Genomic DNA, 8,338 nt, shown 5'->3' with positions numbered 1-8,338 from the left:
CTCCGCCCGGCCTGGCCATGGGCTCACCATGGACTTGCCATGGCCTGGCCTGCCGCTCCACCCTCACCCCACCCCGCCACGCTGCGCCACGCCCAGCTCGGCCCGCACTCCTATGACGCGCTCCACCGCGCCGCGCCACGGGCAAAGCCAGGGCGAAGCCACGAAGGCGAGCCGGGCGGGACCGGGGCCGAGGCGAACATATCTGCTCTGGCCGGTGCGCGCTGCCCGACGGGCCCGAGGATTACCCCTTCGAGCACTCCGCCCCGGCGGCCGCTGCACTGCAGTAGTTTGCGAGCGCGACAGGTGGACAAGAAGGGGTGAGGTGCGCCAGTTTGCACCCGCGCGAACCACGGCACGACGACGGCGACCCTGCGCCCGCGCGGGAGGCGCTGGCCTGTGCTGCACACACATAGTCCGGACACTATGGTCGCCACCAAGGTCCTCGCGCGCCCGCACAGACCCCGCGGGCCCCGTTCAGGGTCGCGGCCCGAACCGGAACCCGGCCGATGACTCTGCCCCTCACTGCGCCGGCGCACGCAAACGCGCCGGACTCGGTAATAAATGGGGCGTCCTGCGTCCTTAGCCTTAGAGTCCTTATCGCGAATACCGCAGTCACCATCGTCGTCGTTTTTGCAGTGCCCCTCGCGGCTGGCCTGGCATGTCTGCCTGCCTGCCTCTCTCGCCCGCGGCCTGTGGCGGTGCAGCTGTGAGCGAGTCCACCACGCCTCGCCACGACGCGCCGCGCCGCCACGCCGCGCCGCCGTCCTCCGATTGCCGCAGCAGATGCGATACGAGACGAAAGGAACGCCTCCTGAGCGGCGCAAGCTCGCGCGCAGAGGCAGGCGCGCTTCCGCGTCCAGACGAGCAAGTTGGGTAGTTGGGTATCGCGCGCACACGCACGCGCTGCGGCTGCCTGATGGAGCTGAAAGTGCCAAAGCACTTTGCACTGCACCGGAGATAACTCGAGATATCCTGACCATGCTGCCCACCTCGCCCCCTACCTCTCCCCAAGATGTCCTCGCACCCCGTGTTTTTCCCTCCACCTTGATGCTACGCCGACCGATTTCATTTACAGGCGGCGGTGCGACGCCCGCCGCGGCGCAGGGCGACGCCCCCTCCCCCCGCCTCCCGCTGCACCGTGCTGGGCATTTCGATCGGCCGCCGCGCCCGGGCCGTGATGGCTGGCCGCGTGGGTGCGCAGCGCCGCGGCAGCGCGCCGTGGGCTCTGGGGGCCTGGCGGCGAGGCTAGGTAAATCCGGCCCGGCCCCACCGCGTCGGGAGGGAGGGAGGGGACAGACACCCTCGGGCCGGGCGGGCCAGCTCCTATCAAACGTGGCAGCCCTGCGTAAGGTTATGAGGGCCACCTGGCCCGCCCGCCCGTGGCCCCGCTGGCACACACGAGCACACAGGGGCGGGGCGGGGCCGGACGAAGCACAGCGCAGCTCGAGGGCGAAGGCGATGTGGCGATGATGGCGTTCGCTCGCCGCTGCTCACGCCTGGCGATACTGGAGCGCGGCGTGGCGGAGAGCGGACGGCCGTTCTAACCCCTCCCCTTCTCTCCACCGCCACAAAACCGCACCTGGGCCCCGCCGGCCCCGCCGGTCCCGCGCCGCGCCAGGCAGCAGGCAAGGCAGGCGGCCATCAGGCTCGCTCGGGCCGCTGCTCGCCCGGCCCGGCCATGTGAGATGGAAAGGTCATAACTGCAGACCTGCGGGGCCTGCGGCTGCCCGTCCTGCAGGGCCTGCAGGACCGGGGCGGGACGGCTCCGCGGCCGGAGGCGCGGAGCAGGACAAGATCGCGGTGCTGTGCAAGCCACGGGGCCAGGCCGATAATCGGAGGCAATGAATGGGATTCATAGTCCCGGGCAGGCAATGACCTCACGGATGGCAGCCCTCCTACCCCCCCCCCCCCCCCCCCCCTCCCTCTCCTCTGCGCCAGCGGCGGCGCCTGCTCCTTGTAAAGGTGAAACGGAGGTGAAGTGATCACAGCTCAGCGGACGGACAGCCCAGTGGGGCACAGGGGCCGTAGGCAGTGTACAGGGCCCAGCGCCCAGCCCGACCTGCCTGCCTGGCCAGGCCTGGCGCAGGCTGGCCGCCAGCCCCGGCTGTCCCGGCGGAGTCGAGGTGGTGAGCCGGTTTGGTCTGGCAGGGCCCGGGGCCGGGCTGGCCATGCTGGCAGAGAGCGTCTGCTGCTGCTGCTGCTGCCGCCACCGCCGCCTGCCTGGTTGCATGGCCATCGCGGAAGACGAAAGCGGTTCGGCAACAGTGGCACGAGGCGTGGCGTGGCGCGGCGCGGCAGGGAGTAGAGGGCTCGCAGAGCACCGCGCAGTGCACGGCGAAGGGAATTCAGAGGCGGGGGACGCAGAGCGGGCCTCGCCACGCTCCTCGGCCCGGCCACGATAAGATTCGCCAACCATTCATACAATCATTCATTCATCCATTCATTCGATGCCTCCCCATTCACTGGTGGAGGCTGGCCGAAAAGCAAGGAGGTTCAGTGCTACGGCTTCTGATGACCGACACAGGTGACAAATGTACCCAATCGGCACTGCACTCTCTGTGCGCCTGACCCGTGTGCGAAAAAAGCAGCGATCAGGTAGGCAACCCGCTCGCACAGGTGCGCCGCCGGTGCCTACCCCGCACGGCGCGCCGGCCCCGCTCGCCCGGGCGGAGAGGTGTGCGGCCGTCGGACACGTCGGAGACCCGCCCGAGACCGGCTGCAGGTGAGCGTCAAAGTGAAGCACCCCCTCCTCACCTCAGCGGCGGTCTCCGGCCCGACGCACATCTCTGACGCTCGCACATTCTGCACCGCTAGGCAAGCTCGTGGGTGGCAGTCCAGTGCACTCCGACGGGTATACGGCTGGCCGTGTTTAGGCGGACGCACGCCAACGCGCAGTGCACGCCAACCGCAGTGCCAATACCAGGAACCCGTGCAGGCGGGCGCTGCCGGGCCGGAACGGAATCCGTCTGGGGCTTGAGCAGCACTTGTGCAGCTCCACCTGCAGGTGAGGGAGAGGGTCGCGCGGCACGGAGCCACTCGCAGGGGCGGCAGACTGGCCGAAGGGGTCTGTTTCACGTAGCATGACCTCGCAGGAAAACACAGGGGCAAGTATGCCACCACTATTTCCGACTCCAGTTATATCATTTTAGCAACAATCTAGAAGAAGGTTTAGGGGCGCTTTAGGCAGAGGCGCGCGAGATTACCGACGAAAACGGCGTATTTGAGGGAAGCTGGGAAGCTTGTGTGGAAAAAGTATGCACTTTCCGGTAAAAACAAACATCCGAAGAGCTGATGGATTTTTTCGGGACAAATAGCGCCGTATTTCATTTCGCGTCGTTCGAATTTTAACCTTCTGGTCTCCCTTTAACCCTTTGGTCTCCTTACCGCGAGGGAAATGTCTTCATGACGCGGCAGTTGTTTTGCCTCAATAACTCTTTACATGGGTGGCTGGCCATGATCATTCACCCGCACCTGCAGGTGCCCCGCCGTGGGCCAGTGAGGGGCCCACGCGCTGCGGTGGCGGCAGCACCACACTCGGGCTGCTTTCACCGCGTTCTGAGGAAAGTGTGCACCGGAGGTGTCCGGCAGCGCGGGGCCTATAGGGGCCTCCTCTAGGTGCAGTCCAGGCCCAGGCGAGGTACTCTCACGATCACGCGAGATGAGTCGCACTCGCCGCGTCAATAAAACGAGAGACTGTCGGGCATCGTTCAAATAAAACTCTTCGCAGATCGGCTTCCACCTCCGTCTCACATTGCGGGGCCTGTGCGGGATTGTGTCGGTACAGTCATTTCTCGATTTCGTTACTCTCTATTTCGTTACGCGAGTCATCCCCACCACTCCAGGCGGGCGGACGAGAGGCGGCTGATCTCTGACAGGTGACGAGACGGTCCGGCACCTAGCTGCCAGGGGATTAGCGACCGGCGCTGAGAGGTCCAAGCCGGGCCGTTCGCCTGTTCCGATCGAGTTGTGTTCTGTTCGAAAAACGTTCATTATGTTCATTGCATCGTATTGCTTTTTAAAAAACATTTCTTTACGTCCAAACCGCATGTCTAAACTCCAATTTTGAGATTTTTAGCACAGGTTGCCAAATAACGGCTAAAAACCTCAAAATTGGAGTTTAGGCATGCGGTTTGGACGAAAAACAATGTTTTTTAAAAAGCAATACGATGCAATGAACAAACTGAACGTTTTTCGAACAGAACACAATTTGATCGGAACAGGCGAACGCCCCGCCTTAGACCTCTCTCGGCCGGTCGCTAATCCCCTGGCGACCGGCCGCCGGAGGGCCCCGCCTCGCCCCGATCCACGCCTAGGAGCGGTGCCCGGTCCCTACCTGGGGTTTCTTGATTACGGTCCGTCGCCGGGCCTAAAACGCGTAACGAAATCAAGAAATGACTGTAGGAGAGATAAGGGATTGATTGATTGTTTATTGTTTAAAGTACTGTACATAAGGACTTAAGAGTCCCGATCGCGTACAATACCGCTCTCGAAAACATAGAAATAGGGAGGGGGGGGGGAGAGTCAAAGATTTTTGGAGCATGGCCTCAACGGTGGCGGTGGCGGCTCAGCTTGATTCGCGCAGGAGTGAGGCCGCCCCAGCCCAAGCGCAGCACGGGCGCGGCCCAGGAGGCAGGGCAGGCCGCAAGCGGGGGAGGGGGACCTTACGGACGTGATCGAACACGGGGAGGGAGAGAGAGGGAGAGTAACAGAGAGAGCACGACAGGGATGGGGAGGGGAAGAAGAGAGCGGTGCGAATGAAGGCTCCGCTGCGCCGCGCTGCGCTGCGCCCTGCTCCCTGCGCCCCCCGCCCCGCTGTGCCTGCGCTGTCGGATGCTGTGTGCCTTGGAGGACCAGTCCTACGGCCCCACAGCCCGCTCCGCTCTGCCCTAGCGCAGGGCCTGCCCCCTCTCCCTCCCCTTCTCTTCTCGTTTCATTCCATTCCGCCCATCCCGTGCGGCCTGCCATCCCCCTTTCGCGGCGCTGGGCTGCTGCTGCTGCTGCTGTGGGGGCCACGTCGCTGGGCGCGCGGGGGGCGCGGGGGAGGGGAGGGGCTGGAGCCCGGGGGCCCTGTGGCGTAGCCCTGGCGCCAGCACCAGGATGAGCCCCCACCCCCTTTCCCACGCGCGCGGGGGACACAAAGGACGCGACGCTCAGGACGAGCTCCACCAACCAGCCATGGGGCCGTGCCGCACAGCGACTCCGCGAGGGGCTCAGCTCACAGCCCTCCCGATAAATAACGCTCCTCGAGCGAGACGGCCCCGCGACGCACGCACACACACACACGGCGAGGGCATTCACGGACGTGTTGTCGGCGGCGGTCACGTGCCCGGCGCACCGGGGCCCAGGTGGCCAATCAGGAGAGGGTTCGGCCCATGCGCGCCCCCCGCACCACCTCACCCTCTCTCTCTCACACACATACACAGCACAGCAAACGGCCATCGGCGAGCGTCAGCGGGCGAAACTGAGAGGCGCGCAGCAGCGCGGCCAGGAGGCCTGCTGGCCAGCGAGCCGGCCGACAGCTACCGGCTGAGATGATAATGAGAGGATAATTTTAGGAGCCGGCTGCGCGGGGCGCGGGGTATGGGGCGGGAGCAGCATGTGTCCGGCTCGGAGCCCCCCTGCCGTCGCCGCTCCGCGCCGCTCTTCTGGCCGCGAGCTGCGCCGGCGTCACGCGCCGCGACCACGACGATGCATGGAGGTGCGGTCGGGCTGCCATGGGCCGGGCCGCGCCGGGCGGCGCGTCCTCGGCGTGTCGTGTCGTGGCCACGTCGGAGCCGCCAGGACCAGCCAGGACCCGCCAGGACCAGCCCAGCCGGCCAATCTCGTCGTCCTTTCAAAAAGTACGTACAGCGGCGGCGGCGGCGCCCGCGGCCCGGCAGCAGCAGCAGCGGGGGGCGTTGTGGAGCACCAAGGGGACGGGGAGGCCACGGGGAGCGGAGGAGGGAGGGAGGAGGGAATGTGGCCGCAACGCGCATCGGGCTGACAGCCCCCCCCCCCTCCCCTGCCGCAGTGCCAGGGCAATAGTCACGGCGCTTGCCTCTGCTGCTGCTGCCCGTGGTGGCCCCGGCTGCAAGACTGTTTTCGTTTCGCCACTCGCTCGACTACTTTACACACAGCTCCCTGCCCCTCCCCCACCTCCACCGTGCTACTGCGACACACACACACACCAAATAGCGCCCCCTAATCGCGATATGCCGTGCCGTGACGCACCCTACACCCCCCCCCCTGCATAAGATTTCTTATGCGGTGGAGAGAGGAGGGGTGGGGGCGGAGGCATGGGGTGCAAAGGGGGCTAAAGACCGATGAGAGAGAAAGACAATTACCGGGTTGGCGCTGTAACGCAACCGGCGCGGCAGGGCGGTGCGACTCAACGGCCTGCCACTAATGTGGCTAACGCGCACACGCACGCACACACAGGGGCCGGCTCGCGCCGCGCAGCCGCGCACCTCCTGCTGCTGATCAGCATTCATTTACAGGCGTCCCCCTAGACTCTCTGTGTGAGTGAGTCCGTGCGTCCGCGTCCGCCCCGTCCGACCGCCCGATGTGTGTTCGTGGCCGAGGCAGGCCAGGCCGAGCTGAGCTGCCAGCGTGGGACTGCTGGGACCCGCATCACCTCACCTCCTCACCTCCCCGCCCCGCGCCGCCGAGCGACGAACGGCCAGCGACACGGGCGCGGACTCCCCGGGGACTGGACGACACTCGCACACCTCACCTCTCTCCCTCCCGCCCCGTGTACGTGCCTCTGTCGTCCATCCCCACCCCCAACTCGCTCTCTCTCTATCACACACACACACACATTCGCTCCCTCCGGCTACCCTTCCCTCCGCTTTTCACATCCCTCTATGCCGTTCTTTATCTGCCCGTCTCCCTCCCTCCCTCCTTTTCCACGGCGCCACCAACCACCTCTGGCCGCCCCGCGCCGCCCCCGCGCCGCCGCCACTCCGTGCTGTTGCTGCTGGCTGGGCTGGATGTTGTTGGTTGAGTTTGAAATCGATTTCAAGTCGCAGGGTGGCGGCCCCTGTGGGCCTCCCGGGATGGCTGGCTCGCTGGCTGGCTTGGGCCCCGGCCCCGGGCGGGGCATGGCAAGGCGCGGCGCGGCGTGGCGCGGCGCGGCGTGGCGCGGCGCGGCGTGGCGCGGCGTGGCTCGAGCGCGGCTAGGCCCCAGTCGAGTCGGGCCGAGCGACGCCATGCTGAGGCCCCAGAGGCCCGCTTCCCCTCGCCGCTCCCCTGCCTCCCCCCCTCTCAAGGCGACGCCACTCCTCCGCCCCGCAACACCGCCGCCGGACCGCGCTGTCCTGTCGCCGTCCACCGCGACGCATGAGTACCGGACCGCCGTGCTGCTTTCTGCTGCTGCTGCTGCCGCTGCCAAAGCGCCACGATAAGCATGACATACTTGAATGCAGCGAGGCGGCCAGTGGCGCAGGTGATAGGGGTGAGCCCTCCGCCACCCTTCGACCTCGGCGCCCACCCCACCCTCCCCTCCGGCCTAGCTCGGACATTGGAAGGCACTCAGGTGCTGCTGCTGCTGCTAGCTTGGGGGCGGGGCCGCCGGACCACTGCTGGAGCATCCAGATCCTCCAGGCCTGCTCCAGGCCGAGCCGGGATCCATCTCCAGCGGCGTCGCTTCCGACCCCCGCCCCGCCTGCCCCACTCCCCGTCTCCCCTCCGGGCGTACACTCGGCAACGCCAGCAGAGTAGTATAACATTTGAGGCCTCCGGGAGAGCGAGAGAGAGAATTATAATGCGGTGGAAGAACGATTCCGATCGGCCCCGCCCCCCCCCCCTCGTCCCGGTGAAATCCAATCGCGGTCCTCGGTGACAACAGCCGCAGGCGGGGGGAGAGGGGAGGGGGGGTCGAACAGCACCGCGGCTTCTCTCACTCATTACGTACAGTTTCTTTCCTCTTTATCGTTCCATTCCATCTTTTCCGCGGGTGACGAATGATTCCCATGCGCGGGCCGACAGCAGCTCCTTCTCCCTCCAGCACCCCCTCTACCACCCCACCCCCGTGGACGCCCAGCAGGACATCCTTGGCAGTGGCAGTGATACCATCGCCGAGGGGGCGGCCGTGCGCATACGAGCGAGGACGCGGTCAGGAATCGCTGTATGGACGACAATCAACGACGACTTCCGCCAGAGGTGTGGCGTAGCACTACGGCTCAGCCAACAGGACACGCGTCCTCGTCCTCCGGCCCCGGCCGCTCGGCCCGCGGGGCGAGGGCGGGGCGGACGACGCGAGCGCGCACTCACGTCATCAAAGGACGCCCCCCTGCACCACATCATACGTATCCTTGCGGAGCGGCCAGGTAGGATCGAGTCGGGATGGAGCGTCGGGGGG

General features: G+C 66.3%; 1 protein-coding gene across 1 annotated transcript in view; it reads right to left on the bottom strand.

Moving 5' to 3' along the window:
* LOC113203342 (bromodomain adjacent to zinc finger domain protein 2B) overlaps positions 1–8,338 on the bottom strand; it is a 50,390-nt gene that overhangs the window by 40,433 nt on the left and 1,619 nt on the right. The window lies entirely within an intron of this gene.

Source organism: Frankliniella occidentalis, unplaced genomic scaffold (genome assembly GCF_000697945.3).
Source record: "Frankliniella occidentalis isolate FOCC.00 unplaced genomic scaffold, Focc_3.1 Scaffold157, whole genome shotgun sequence".
Classification (NCBI taxonomy): domain Eukaryota; kingdom Metazoa; phylum Arthropoda; class Insecta; order Thysanoptera; family Thripidae; genus Frankliniella; species Frankliniella occidentalis.
This window is presented reverse-complemented; position numbering and strand designations above follow the sequence as displayed.